Genomic DNA, 14,077 nt, shown 5'->3' with positions numbered 1-14,077 from the left:
TATCACCTTTGGTAAAACCTAAGAACTTAATGATAAATGGATGTTTCTTTTAAATTATTAATTGATTGGAATTAGCAGTTTTTATTCTTTTAGGAAAATTTAACACAAGAACCTAAAATGGAAAAATGAAGAGATTGTGGCATTCAATCAAGCAGGATCAAGCAGTGCTTTTCATTTTAAATACCTGGTCAAAGGTAATGAATTTTGAAGAATTTTTATTGTTATACTACTAACATGTTCATTTCTGTATCAACTCTTTTCTTTCATTTGTTTGTTTGCCCGAAAGTATACTCAGTATCTTACTGCAATACAGTGAAATTCTCCATACATCCAAAGACTTTGTAAAACTGTCTTTTTTTTTTTTTTTTTTTTTGAGGCAACTCTCGTCAAAGCCCTGAAACGCAAGGGAGTTATTGATGTCTTCCAGGACTTTAATTGCAAGAACAGCTTTATCTCCCAGGCAGACAGACACTACACAAATGTTTGGTTTACTGCGTATCACACAGTTAACAAGGTTCTTGTAGGTTCAAGGAAAACAGATTGTGAGGCTTTGCCAGGAGGACTTAACATTCTGGGGGGCGGGGATCCCTGACAGATAACTCTGAAGGGAGTGAAATCTTAAAATAATTTCAACTTAGTCATAATCCTCCAGGAAAAAGTAGAGTGTGGAATGGGAGTTTTTAGAAAAGATGGAATAAGTGTAAAAGGTAAGGAAAGAAATTGTGTTTTTTAACTCCGATGCCCTAAGTACAACCATCCTAAGAAGATGGTCTGTGTTTTGCAACTGCCCTCATTTCTGACCTAGTAATCCAGTCTTCTTAATTCCAAATTGTTCAAACTATAGAAAAACCTGATGAAAATAGCCCCTTCATCTAACTTGCCTGTTCCAGTTGAATGCTAAGTGTATGTTTCGAGGAAGCTTTAAAAAACGGATTTCATGTGCGCATGGCGGGCTGGCTCTCTGCGCGGTGCTCGCAGCAGCACCGGGACGAGAAGGTAGTGAAGTGTCTTCACGTGCCTATTCGGAGCGTGCCTCCCACCTGCTTTTACTGACTTACTTACCAATGGGCTCTGTTTGTGAGGAAGTTACCAGGCTGACATTTATGGCTCTCCAGGCAAATGAGAACCAAAAGAAGAGATTCTGAATCTTAAAGCTATTTACCAACTGTGGGAAGAGGTCGACTTTGGGCACCAACCACTCAGACAAAATCGAAAGGTATCAGAGCCATCTCTTCTCCTTTTCTCAAGTCAAACTGTAAAACAAAAGCTGCACAATTATTGCGATATATTGCCAGACTAAATTAAGGCATGGGGAAGAAATTACACGTACTTCTGTGAGAATTGGAGTCTGAAAGACCAGTTCTTTGCTCAGAACTCATGAGTTAAATCGCTTAAAAGCAGACATTGTGGTTATGGTTCCCTGCCATGTGGTGTTTGCTGAGCTCTCTCTGGATATCCTAAAACACTTAAGCCTAAAGGGTTTAGGATGTCTTTGGAAGCCATAATTTGGAGAGAACAACTTTATCTTTGTGGGAGACGCAGGACACAACACAAATGTTTGTTGGATTCCTTCTCTTTTTCTTGACAAGGAGCTTCTCAAATAGTTCTCAAGCAAATGATATGGGAAAGCAAATGATTTTCATGGATAAGAATCATTGTGGTTTAGAAAGCTAAGGCTCAAGGCTTCAGTCAGGTGATATTCTAGGTTTACAGAGAATTAAAGACAAGTTGGAACATAGTTCATCAAAAGTCAGTAAGGTACGGGTGATACACCTTGATGTGGGATTTGTAGGGAAATGCCAAGAAATTTCAAATGTAGGGATTTGTCACAATGGTAGAGGGGTAAACATTCCAGACAAATGGGAGCAGAAATTGGCAGGAGAGGTCAGCAGATACCTAGAAAGGGATTGTCTAAAACAAGGACTACTCTTTAGATTACAGAATTTTCTCTTCTACTGAAGGGTCTACTTGAGCCAAAGAACTAGGAATGGGTAGTCAGAATAGAATTTTCAAACTGACAGGAATGTTGAAATATTCATAAACCATACAGAGATCGTCTCATCTCTGCTTAAAATATTCCAGGGGCTTCTTCCCACTGCTCTTCATGTGAAACTTATGGCCCGGCTCCCCCATACATGCTCACCTCTGCAGCCTCCTCCCACGGGGGCAGTCTCTCCAACTCCGCCCCCCCAACACCCTTACTCCCCCTATCCCCTGCCCCCTGGCACTCCCTCTGCGGGTGGTCCTCATACTCACCTAACTTGCCAGCCTCAGGGGCTCTATCAAGCTACTTTGGCCTGAGTGCTCTTTCTTTGCCTGAGGGACCCACCATCATTTGTAATCATTCATTTAGTTGTTTATTTGTTTTCTGTCTATGTGCACTATACAATAAACATCATAAAGTCAAAGACCCTGTCTCTCCAGTTCTTTGTTTTGTCATCAGGGTGAATCACAATACCTGGCACCTGATAGGTGCCACACAAAACAAAAGCATGCGAATGAAGGCACTGAGGTTAAAAGAGATTATTTCCTGGAGCTCTCCCAAACGGTTGAGAGCAGAACAGGGACCCGGTACTCAGGTTTCCTGAGAAATCCTGGTTTCCTAGGGTAGCTGGAATACTCTCAGGTAAGAGTTAGCATCAACATTTATACAGGAGTTGTGACTTACGCTTTTGGAGTGATCATTCAAGAGAACAAGTTTTGAGAATGAGACTGAGTGAAGTCACCTGCCCTGGGGTTGTCCGGAGGGTGAGCTGACACCCAGGACCACATCCCACCACCTCCCACACCCACTTCAAGGTTTCCCTCCTCTCTTCTCTTGGACTTACTCTCCCATGATTGCTGGTCCTCACTCTCTGGTTTTCCTTCTTATTTCTAGCACATGCTCTGCTCCGCCCTTTAGAATGTCCTATCCATATACCTAGACCATGGCTTTGGGGTGAAATTACAGCTTTTCTTTTCTAGGGATTATTTGGGGGGTGTGGAAGAGCAAGATGGAAGGAAGGGGCAAGGGATTGAAATAACACTCTGGTGTCAGTCAGCCCAGGTACGAAGCCAGCCATTTATGAGATGTTATCTTATATTAGGAAGAGGATACTTCATTTATTTACTTTTTTGATACTGTGTTAAAGGAAATCCTCAGGCTTGATTTTGTAACTCCCCAGAGGACCTTCAGTAGCACAAAGGGTGTTACAAAATCTAAGATCTCAAGCAGCTAAAATCATTTAAACTAATAAACATGTCACAGGATACTTTGTGCGGTCTTGAGAAGGGTAGTATCGTGAAATCAAGCGATGATCAGCTTTTAAAAAAACTCCCCAGAGGACAGTCGTCCAGGCTGAGTGATTTGTTGTCAGTGTTCATTTTTTTTCACCTCGTCTTTCCTTCGGAATCATCTTGCTTATGGTCATAGACCTTTTTGCAGGCAATAATACTAGTAATAGCTACCCTTTACTGAACCCCTACTATGAGCCAGACACTTCCCATTTTCTCTAATCCTTTTTTTTAATTTTATTATGTTATGTTAGTCACCATACAATACCTCATTAGTTTTTGATGTAGTGTTCCACGATCCGTTGTTTCCGTATAACACCCAGTGCTCCATGTAGTACGTGCCCTCCTTAATACCCATCACCGGGCTAAACCATCCCCCCACCCCCTCCCCTCTAGAACCCTCAGTTTGTTTCTCAGAGTCCACAGTCTCTCAAGGTTCATCTCCCCCTCCAATTCCCCCCCCTTCATTTTTTCCTTCCTTCTCCTAATGTCCTCCATGCTGTTCCTTATGTTCCACAAATAAGTGAAACCATATAATTGACTTTCTCTGCTTGACTTATTTCACTTAGCATAATCTCCTCCAGTCCCATCCATGCTGATGTAAAAGTTGGGTATTCATCCTTCCTGATGGCTGAGTAATATTCCATTTATATATGGACCACATCTTCTTTATCCATTCATCTGTTGATGGGCATCTTGGCTCTTTCCACAGTTTGGCTATTGCGGACATTGCTGCTATGAACATTGGGGTGCATATGGCCCTTCTTTTCACTACGTCTGTGTCTTTGGGGTAAATACCCAGGAGTGCAATTGCTGGGTCATAGGGTAGCTCTATTTTTAATTTTTTGAGGCACCTCCACACTGTTTTCCAAAGTGGCTGTACCAACTTGCATTCCCACCAACAGTGTAAGAGGGTTCCCCTTTCCCCACAACCTCTCCAACATTTGTTGTTTCTTTCCATGTCCATTTTTGCCATTCTAACTGGTGTAAGGTGGTATCTCAATGTGGTTTTGATTTGAATTTCCCTAATGGCTAATGATGAGGAACATTTTTTCATGTGTCTGTTAGCCATTTGTATGTCTTCTTCAGAGAAGTGTCTTTTCATATCTTCTGCCCACTTTTTGACTTGAATATTTGTTTTTTGGGTGTTGAGTTTGAGAAGTTCTTTATAGATCTTGGATACCAGCCCTTTATCTGTAGTGTCATTTGCAAATATCTTCTCCCATTCTGTGGGTTGCCTTTTTGCTTTGTTGACTGTTTCCTTTGCTGTGCAGAAGCTTTTTACCTTGTTGTCCCAAAAGGGGACATTTTTGCTTTTTTTTTCACTAGCTTTTGGAGATGTATCTTGAAAGAAGTTGCTGTGGGCGATGTCAAAGAGGTTACTGCCTGTGTTCTCCTCTAGGATTTTGATGGATTCCTGTCTCACATTGAGGTCTTTCATCCATTTTGAGTTTATCTTTGCGTGTGGTGTTAGAGAATGGTCAAGTTTCATTCTTCTGCATGTGGCTGTCCAATTTTCCCAGCACCATTTATTGAAGAGACTCTAATCCTTACAACAACCTTAACAGGTAGGGCGGTTATCAGCATTTCAGGTGAAAAAAAAAAAAAAAGAACATTTAGAGAAGTTAAGTATATTGCTCAAGATCATATAGCAAATAAGGTCTGTCAGATACTCTAAGCCTGTACCTAACACTGGAGGTGGGGGGTTGGGGTGGTGGGGGGAGACTTCAGTCCTGCCCCACATCCCAATCTCTACCAGCCCAAATACATAGTCCAAAAACCAGAAAAATCTGTGTTTGCAAACCCGACTTTAGAATAATTTGCTTGATCTCCTCACCCCTTCCCAACAAGTTTGCCACATCTGAGATCATCTTACATGTATCATTATATTACATATCACTATGTCCTATAACATGCAAACAAAATCAAGTGCCAGGGAAATTTGAACTTGAACAATTGGATTCAAAATCTAGTGTACTGGATTTTGCATCATGGCCAGCAAACTAAAATTTTTACACAGCAAACTGAGTTTTTTTACTTATTTTCTTCAGCTCTCTGTATATCCAAAATGCTTGTGTTTGATGGTGTCTATGCACTTGTGAACTACATTAGGATGAGGTGCATATTCGATCTTTTGGAAAGCATCGGGATCCTGGGAAGCCCGTTACATTAAAACTTCTTTGTTTAATATAAACAGGGAGAGAAACCAAATGTGTCTAAATGATGTACATTATCTCTGAAGTCTGATTGCTAGCAGCAGTCAGAAGCTGCTGAAGATCCTAGAGTCGCAAAGCTTTGATACAGAGCCCCTCCCCTATTGCCCCTTCCATGAAGCCAGCCCTGGCAGAGCTAGCTTGAGCGGCCTGCACAACCAAGAGAACACAAGAGACCCTACACCTTGTGGGATTTAAGCAACATAGTACTAGACAGGTATTAGGAATTGTAATTTTAAAGACTAGGTAATAATATGTGATGTGCATATAGTCAATTTAAAAAGCAGAAAGGAAAATTTTATGTATGCTGGGTCAGAAGAGTCTTTTCAAAATATTAATTTTCCCCAATATTTCCTTTCTGCCTTGACCCCTCCCTCTGCTCAAGCGTCCAATTAGACCTTCACCGTCTCAGGAGAAGGTCACAGTAGCACCAAGCAGAGAAAGGGAGTCTTCAGATTTCTGAGTAGAGTTCCTTAGGAGAAGAGAAAGGGCCCAGACTAGAAAAAGATTAGCAAAGGAGAATTGGAACGGGAGCAGAGAGAACAGAGACACTATTAGGTCTCAGCGACAGGGGCCTGTCCTTCACGCCACAGGCGGAGCTCTGGAGAGGAGCTGAGGCCCCAGAGAAGAAACGGCAGCATATTTCATGGTTGATAACCTCCCCCGCACAGCTCCCCAGCCCTGCCATGGTGTGAGAGTTCAAGAGTGATCGCCCCACACCCACAAGTGGCACAGAAGGAGTCCTAAAATCCAAGGGGCCACATGGGTTGTTAGGATGGGAGTCTCTCCAGTGGCTCCTTCAATGGATGGCACTAAACACTGCTCAAGGAACAGTGGGGCTGATGGACATCTCAGAAGATGCCAGTGTGGCGAGATGAAATTGAGGAGCTAGCTCAAGCCCTCTGGAACAAAGATGCTACCCAGGAGAAGGAAGAGAGCTACGACGAATCCACCGAAATGACATTTCTGCCACACCCAGAAGAATTTATCTCCTGAGTCAGAGCCAAGTAAAGAAAGTTAGGTATCTTGCTATTCTGCATTTAAGGACTACATTTCATACCTTCTAACCTGTGATTAAAACCGCAAGTGAGATTTGTGAAGTAACATAAAAAAAAAAAATGAGGAAACATTATGATTTCTCTGAAATGTGTCTTTGTCTTCTAAATGGGTAATAATAAAAATGTCTATAATCTAAAAAGAAGTCTATAATCTAGAATTAGTGTGCACATAAAGAAATAATAAATTGCTATCAAATGATACTAAAGTAATTAGGCGTTGGGGCTGTTGGATTGTGAGTTTTTCTTTTCTTTCATTTTTATGTCCCATGTTTATGGGTTTTGTTGTTGTTCCTGTTGTTTTAAGAAATAGAGATGAAAGGGGGAGAAAGACAAAAGAGATTGAGAGAGAGAGAGAGAAATGGAAGAAAAGGATTAGGAAAAGAAGAACCTTGAAGTAACATTATGGAGCTTGAACATAAGGCCAGTGGTAAAAGATGGCGTGGGAAATGCGGCTGGGGAGAAATTGTAGAGGGTCTTAAATCTCAGACTAAGACATTTAGACTGTATCCTGTAGTCCATGAAGAGCCTCAAAGGGTAAAATACAGGAGTAACATGATCAGGTCTGTTTAAAAACAGCACTCTGGTAGTTTGGGGGGGTACTCCTAAGAACAGAGGGGTGGGGAGATATCAGTTCCCAAGTTACTGCAGTAAGTAGACAGAAAATCCCGGAACAACTCGGAGAGTGGTAGCAGGACCAGAGAAGCAGGGGTAGAGGAAAGAGCTATAGGAGGTAGCAAGTTGGTGGCCAACTGGTGAAAACCATCACTGCTGAGAATGACACTGAGATCTCAAATCTTCAGCCTTGTCTTGTCATGGCTGGGCTTTATCGAGAAGGTTGGGCACTTTGAAAGTGGGCAGAACTGAAGATGGCTCAGGAACGCTGGACACTTAGCGCCTGCCAAGTTAGCAGCTTCAGACCACAGACCTATGGGCTCACGTGCGGCTCTAGGCCTCCTACTCCCCCACGGCTCCACGCTGTCTGGCAGCGCATGGGAAATGCCTGCAACCAGAGCAAAAAAAGCGCCGAAGCTTCCAGATCCTCTCCTCACACTGTCCCAACTAGGAGAGAAAAAGCTGAGTCAAGAGTTCCTGCCTCCGTTTCCGTGAGATTCATCTCCTCCTCTCAGCAGCTCCTTTGTACCATGGGAGCTGGGGGGAGCAAGGCTCTCCCTAAGCATGGCCACAGGGATCTTCCCTTGCTGCTCTCCAAGCAGAAATGAGGCCAGTGTGTTTGAGCAAGATTTTAGTGAAGGCTTGGGTATTACAAAAAATAAAACCATTTGGAGAACAACATGAATCCCCCCAATTCGTGAGGTACAGCCCATTCTCCTGGATCACGCACCCCACTTCATCCCCCTGGGCTCCAAGATGGAAGCAGGAACCCCCTGCATCCTCCATTCTTAGCCTCAAACTTCTCCCTCTTGGTAGATGCCATCTCCAACTCCTGCCCCCCCCCCCCCCCCCGCCCAGGGGCATAACATTCCTGAGCATTTGTACTCTGGATTTACTGTTTTGTTCACAGTTGCCTTTGGTCCCTGGGAATTCTGGGGAAAAAAAAAACTAGTATCATTTTTATTAATATTTTAAGTTTTGAAGTAATAAGCAACCTTTAAGAAAGGTTAAAATTAGGGGCAGCTGGGTGGCTCAGTCAGTAAGCGTCTGCCTTCGGCTCAGGTCATGATCTCAGGGCCCTGGGATCGAGCCCCGTGTTGGGCTCCCTGATCAGTGGGTAGCCTACTGCTCCCTCTGCCCCTCCCCCTGCTCATGCTCTCTCTCTCTCACTCTCTCGTTTTCTCTCAAATAAATAAAATCTTTTTTTAAGCAAAGGTTAAAATTAGAAAAAAGTTTTAAAATTGCTCATAGATTTTAAAAACCTTCAGAAAACATTAACTATTAGTGGTTTTGTGTATTATTTCTTCTAGTGTTTATATATACTATATAATACAGAGTTTTAATCATACTGGATATACATATACCTGCTTTTTGTAGTACTTATTATATCATAGTCATGTTTTCATATTGACTTTTATACACTTTATCTTATTTTTTTTTAACAATTCCTGAAGTTCCATAATTATATTAACATTTCTATATTTGGGGCTTTAGATTGCTTCCATTATAAAATTATTTCTAACTCATTTTTTTCTGCTTCTATAAATAAAAATTCTTACTGTAGCAAATTTGGACTAGAAGGAAAATAACAAAAGCCACCGATACATGAAATTGTGATATACAGAGGTACAGATTTGATTTCAACTTTTTCTCATTTACTTTAGCCTTATATGGTTACGTGGCTTGCATGATTATAAGGATTTAAGCTTATATGGTTATTCCTCACAGAGGAAATGTGCTCTAAGTTTACCGTAAGTCATTTGATCCCGATGAAGCTCTTGTCTCAGCACAAAGTCCCAGACTGTCCTTCCCCACGTTGAGGCCAGCCCAAATCTCAGTTTCTAGATAGTGCTGCTGCCATCAGCAGTCACCGGGCCCCAGCCCTGTCCTTCTGGTGGCCCGCCCCTGCAAGCCACAGATCTTAGGCTCCCATTTTCTCTTCTTTCTCCCTGTGGAAGAGACACGTTTGTGTAGACTAGCACCCCTCTTGTGAGACCAGCAGGATCTCCTATAACGTGTCTTCTCCAAGGTCAGTGGACCTACATCAAGCGCTTGCCTGGGAGCTCCCAGCCTGCAGCCCCCAAAATGCTCAAAGCAGGAACTGGCAGATTTCTTAATTTCTAGATTATTTTTTACGTCGCTGAGTGTTTGATAATTGCTTTACTCAGCAAGCCTAGGAAATATGTAAGTAGTCATCAGTTTTACAAACGTGGGAATTAAGGTTCAGAAAGGTTAAATGACTTGCCTTGAATAGACACAAAATGATATCATTAGAGAATCAAGGAAGAACTCTCTTTTCTATCAAAATTACTTTCCTCTTGGGGTAAAGAGAAAGGAAACTGTAATAAAGAAAGTACACGTGTTGGTCTAATAAGGGGAGGGGGGAAAGAGCAGAGAGAAGGTGTTGGAGAATGGACAAGCCGAGAGATGGAGTGAAAGGCAGAAGTTGTAGGGAGAAAACAATTTTGTAGCCCTGTCCTCTTAAAAATGCTCATTGTTCGTGTGTGTGTGTTTGTTTGGTGGGGGGGGGGGGGGCATGTCGGTTCCTGATTTGATCCACATGCAGGCTGTTTGCCAATTGGCTCCCTTCTGGTCCTGTCAGAGCAGGAAGGAGCCTCCTCCCCAGTCCCCCCCCACCCCCCTACCCCTTCCCTTTCCACCAGGGGTCACTTTTCAGTTGCACACTTGGAGACAGAGGCTTTGACCCTCACACCAGCTTTGCATCAGTGCACACTGCAACCTGCCCCTTCGCTAGGTTTTCAATGATGCCTCCAAGCCATGCCATGGTCTTCTGTTAACCCGGCTGCTCAGCACTATCCCAAACTCCTGGACAGCTGTCTCCCTCCCACCCTACCCCAAATCATGCTGCCACTGCCAAGCTGGCTTTGGAGGAGGGGTCGGGCTGCAAGGCTACATGTCTCTTCATTATCTCAGCCCTCAGGTCCTTGTAGCACCATTGAACAAGACTGCTGTGTTCAAGGTTTGAGGTTGATCAGAGGAAATGTCTGTGGGTGAAGGGGGAAGAGAAGGTTTCCTTTCCCTGTGTACCCTTTGTGTAGCTTGTGTTTTGTATTCGGTGTGTTTATTACTTACTCAAAAGTAAAAACTAAGATAAAGCCACGAATACTATATATAACTGCTTCCAGAGTCCAAGTGAAGGAAACCTCTTGCAGAGTTCTACTCAGTGGTTCTACCTTAGTTCCAGGTCTGACTTTTTTGTCTTGGGATCCCCTCTCTACATCCTCCCTCTCCTGAAAAGGGTCACATTCCAATCCTTACAGTGAGGCTCTCCATTCATTCATAGAAACCCTAACCTCCTGGCCACAGTGGTATGTCTTGACCTATGATTAGTTTCAATAACTAAAACAACCCACCAGACACAATAATCAACAGAAGTTTAGTTCTCAAAATCTGAATGATTCCATCTAGAATAACCATTATAAAATTGTTATCTAGAACAACAGGAATCCAGGATGGCCTTTGTCAACCCATTTCCCAATATTTTCGGATTCCCTCTGCCAGGGTCAAGTGGAGACACGACTTATTCTCTTTGTGATCTTCTGATCTTGACTCTGTGTGCCCTTTGGGTAAATACACACCCATACACACTCTTGAAATAATTCTTAGAGATCATATTGTCTAAATCATATTAAATGGAAAAAGCTTTCTAAATGTTCTGATAATCTGCAGTGACTTACTCGGAAATAAACTCTGAAAATAGACCTTTACATTATTACCCAGTGTCATTATTCTTTTCCTTTCTTCAGTATCCAACTTCCAGGGTATGCCCTCAAGGTTTACAGGGGACAAACACACTACAGTCACAAGTCCTGCTCAGACAGAAGAACTATTTACCTCTCATCTTTATTCTAACTACATTAAAAAAAGAAAAAAACCAACCCTGACAAACACTTTGAATTCACAGGTTCTGATAAGGTCATTGTCATCTGCAAATAGAGATAGCTTTACTTCTTTCTTTCCACTCTGGATGCATTTTTTTTTAAAAGATTTTATTTATTTATTTAACTGACAGAGAGAGAGAGAGAGAGAGAGAGAAAGAGAGAGAGACAGCGAGAGAGGGAACACAAGCAGGGGGAGTGGGAGAGGGAGAAGTAGGCTCCCCGGGGGAGCCCGATGCGGGACTCGATCCCGAGACTCCAGGATCATGACCTGAGCCGAAGGCAGTCGCTTAACCAACTGAGCCACCCAGGCGCCCCTCTCTCTGGATGCATTTTTTTTTCTCTTTAATTGCTTAATTTCCTTGGCTATAACCAAAAGTACAATGTTGAATAGAAGTGGCAAGAACAGACATCTTTATCTTGTTTCTGATCATAGGAAGAAAGTTTTCAGCCTTTCCCTATTGTGTATGTTAGTTGTGGGTATTTTGCAGATGCCCTTTATCTGGTTGAGGAAGTTCCTATTCATTTCTAGTTGGTTGAGTGTTTTTAACATGAAATGCATTGGGGTTTCCTTCAAATGTTTTTTCTCCATCTATTGTGATGATCACATGGTTTTTATCCTTTATTTTATTTATGTGATGTATTATAGTCATTGATTTTCGCATGTTGAGCTAACCTTGCATTCCTGGGATAAAACTGACTTGGTCACGGCATATAATCCTTTTCATATGTTGCTGGATTCAGTTTGTTAGTATTTTGTTGAATTTTTAAGATCTGTATTCATAAAGGACAGTGGTCTTTTGTTTTCTTTCCTTGTGACGTCTCTGTCTAGTTTGGGTTTCAGGGCAACACTGGTCTCATGGACTATGTTGGGAAATGTTACTTCCTCTTCCGTTTTTGGAAAGAGTTTGGGAAGGTATTTGTGCTAATTCTTCTCTAAACATTTGGTAAGAATCACCCATGAAGCCATCTGGGCCTGAGATTTTCTTTGTAGAAATTTTTTTGAGTATAGATGACTTTAATGGTGAAATCTTTTCTTGCTTCTTCACAAATATAGAATGATTCATGCTCCCCAGAATTCCACTCTGTCTCAACTCCTCTTGGTCTGAGTTTGAGGAGAAGAATCACTGTGGAAGAGATTGAATATGATTTGTTCATTGAGCTCAAAAGTGATTTCCTACACTCTCTGTGGTGCTTTTGCCAAGTGAGAATTTTCAGTCTTTTCTAACAAAGAGTCAGGGACATGGATAACAATGAGAATTGAACTGTTATAGCTTCATGAAGAAAACTTTCTGTTATAAATTACAAGAAAATTTAGACATAATATTTATAAATACTATTCCTATTTATTTTAAACCCTCATTAATAGATATTAAACTAGTGGGCGCCTGGGTGGCTCAGTTGGTTAAGCGGTTGCCTTTGGCTCAGGTCATGATCTCAGGGTCCCGAGATCGAGCCCCACATCAGAATCCTTGCTCTGCGGAGAGTCTGCTTCTCCTTCTCCCTCTGCTGCTCCCCCTGCTTGTGGTCTCTCCTTCTCTCTCAAATAAATAACTAAAATCTTTAAAAAAAATAGATATTAACCTACTTATTTTTTGAAATGTTAATAATCTATTCAGCTGTAAAAATTTATTATTAGCTACCTATCTGCACTAGAAGTATAAAAACATACATGGAAGGGATACAAACAAGATAATAGTTATTTCTGGAGAGTGGGAAAAAATTGGAGGTAGAACTTTAGCTGTATGGATAAAGATTTGTTTGTTTTTTTAAAAAAGAGAAGACAGAAATTTGAAGCAAATGTGGCATTCATGTTGACATGTAAAATTTGGGTAGAGGGTTCCTGAGTGTCTAGTTCTGATGGGCAGATCAAAACAGGGAATATTTACATAAAAGGAACATTGATGTTCTACATGGTGCTTTTTAAATTTAATGTTATGATAATAAGTGAAGGAAGTGAACAAATTACAAAGAGGAAATGAAATTGCCCCACCCTGATTACCCTTCTAGACTGGGGGACTTACTCCCCGCCAGCTTTGGGAATTGCTTTGGCTGAAGAAAGTTGCCTTACCCGTGAGCATGCTCCCCTCTCTCGGTCATCCTTCATCCAGTGATTGGTCAGTGCAGGTATGAAAGTCTGTTCCCCTTGCTCTAATTCGGAACAATTCTGAAGAGACAGCCCAGCTTCAAAATCCCCTAAGGTTCATCTGAGACATTTGTGAGACTGCCCCTCAGCCCAGCTTCTCCCTCTGTCAAGTCCTGCATTTTTCCCCTCCCCCACAGGTAGTGACCCCAAGAACTTTCCTGATCACAAATCTCCATCTCCGGGATGTGCATTCTGGGGAACCCAACATGTGACATATACGTATGTATATAAATATAAAATCTCACTAATAACAACAAAAAAGCTCAAGCTTAAACCAGTAACAGAATCCTGATTTTATTTGAGGTAGCAGTGTGCTCTAATGGAAGGATATATTTTCCAGCCTCCCCTGTAGCTAGATGTGGCCATATTTACACTATATTTACATTATATCATATTTCCATGACATTATATTATACATTATATCACCTTCACATTTACATTAAGAAAACAAAGCTATTGAAATGTCAAAGTATTGCTGGACTTCCAGATAGGGTCTTTTATTTGCAGACTTCCCCTGAGCACCGAGCCTGACGAGGGGCTCGATCCCACCACCCTGAGATCATGACCTGAGCAGAAATCAAGAGTCGGACTCGTAACCAACTGAGCCACCCAGGTGACCCAAAATAGGGTCCTTTAGGAAAGTAGACTCAGACAGTAAGTTTTCCTCTTTGGGCAGCTCTCTTCCTCTTTCCTGCTGCCTGGAAGGGGGATAGAATAACTAGAGCTCCCCCACTCATGCTGTGCCCCTAAGGATGGCAGCCACGGTGAAACATGTAGAGAAGCTGGGTGCTTGATGATTTCATGAAGCACCGTGTCATTCTGTATTGCTACCTCTGGACTTAACAAAACACGAGGTTTTTTGTTGTTTTTTTTTTT

The 14,077-nt window shown here is 42.0% G+C and overlaps 1 long non-coding RNA gene across 5 annotated transcripts in view; it reads right to left on the bottom strand.

Moving 5' to 3' along the window:
• Positions 1 to 3,737: 3,737 nt before the first annotated feature.
• Positions 3,738 to 14,077, bottom strand: part of LOC114207157 (uncharacterized) — a 44,573-nt gene continuing 34,233 nt past the window's right edge. For 4 of the 5 annotated variants that reach the window (XR_003608789.2, XR_015768753.1, XR_003608788.2 and 1 more), the window contains exon 6: positions 3,738 to 4,833. This is a non-coding gene — a long non-coding RNA (uncharacterized LOC114207157). Of the gene's footprint in view, positions 4,834 to 11,731; positions 12,183 to 14,077 lie in introns of all 5 variants that reach the window. The other variant, XR_015768755.1, reaches the window with a different exon arrangement.

This window comes from Eumetopias jubatus, unplaced genomic scaffold, assembly GCF_037043125.1.
Source record: "Eumetopias jubatus isolate StellerSeaLion01/CBP00866 unplaced genomic scaffold, mEumJub1_p1.0 scaffold_1, whole genome shotgun sequence".
In the NCBI taxonomy this organism is placed as follows: domain Eukaryota; kingdom Metazoa; phylum Chordata; class Mammalia; order Carnivora; family Otariidae; genus Eumetopias; species Eumetopias jubatus.
This window is presented reverse-complemented; position numbering and strand designations above follow the sequence as displayed.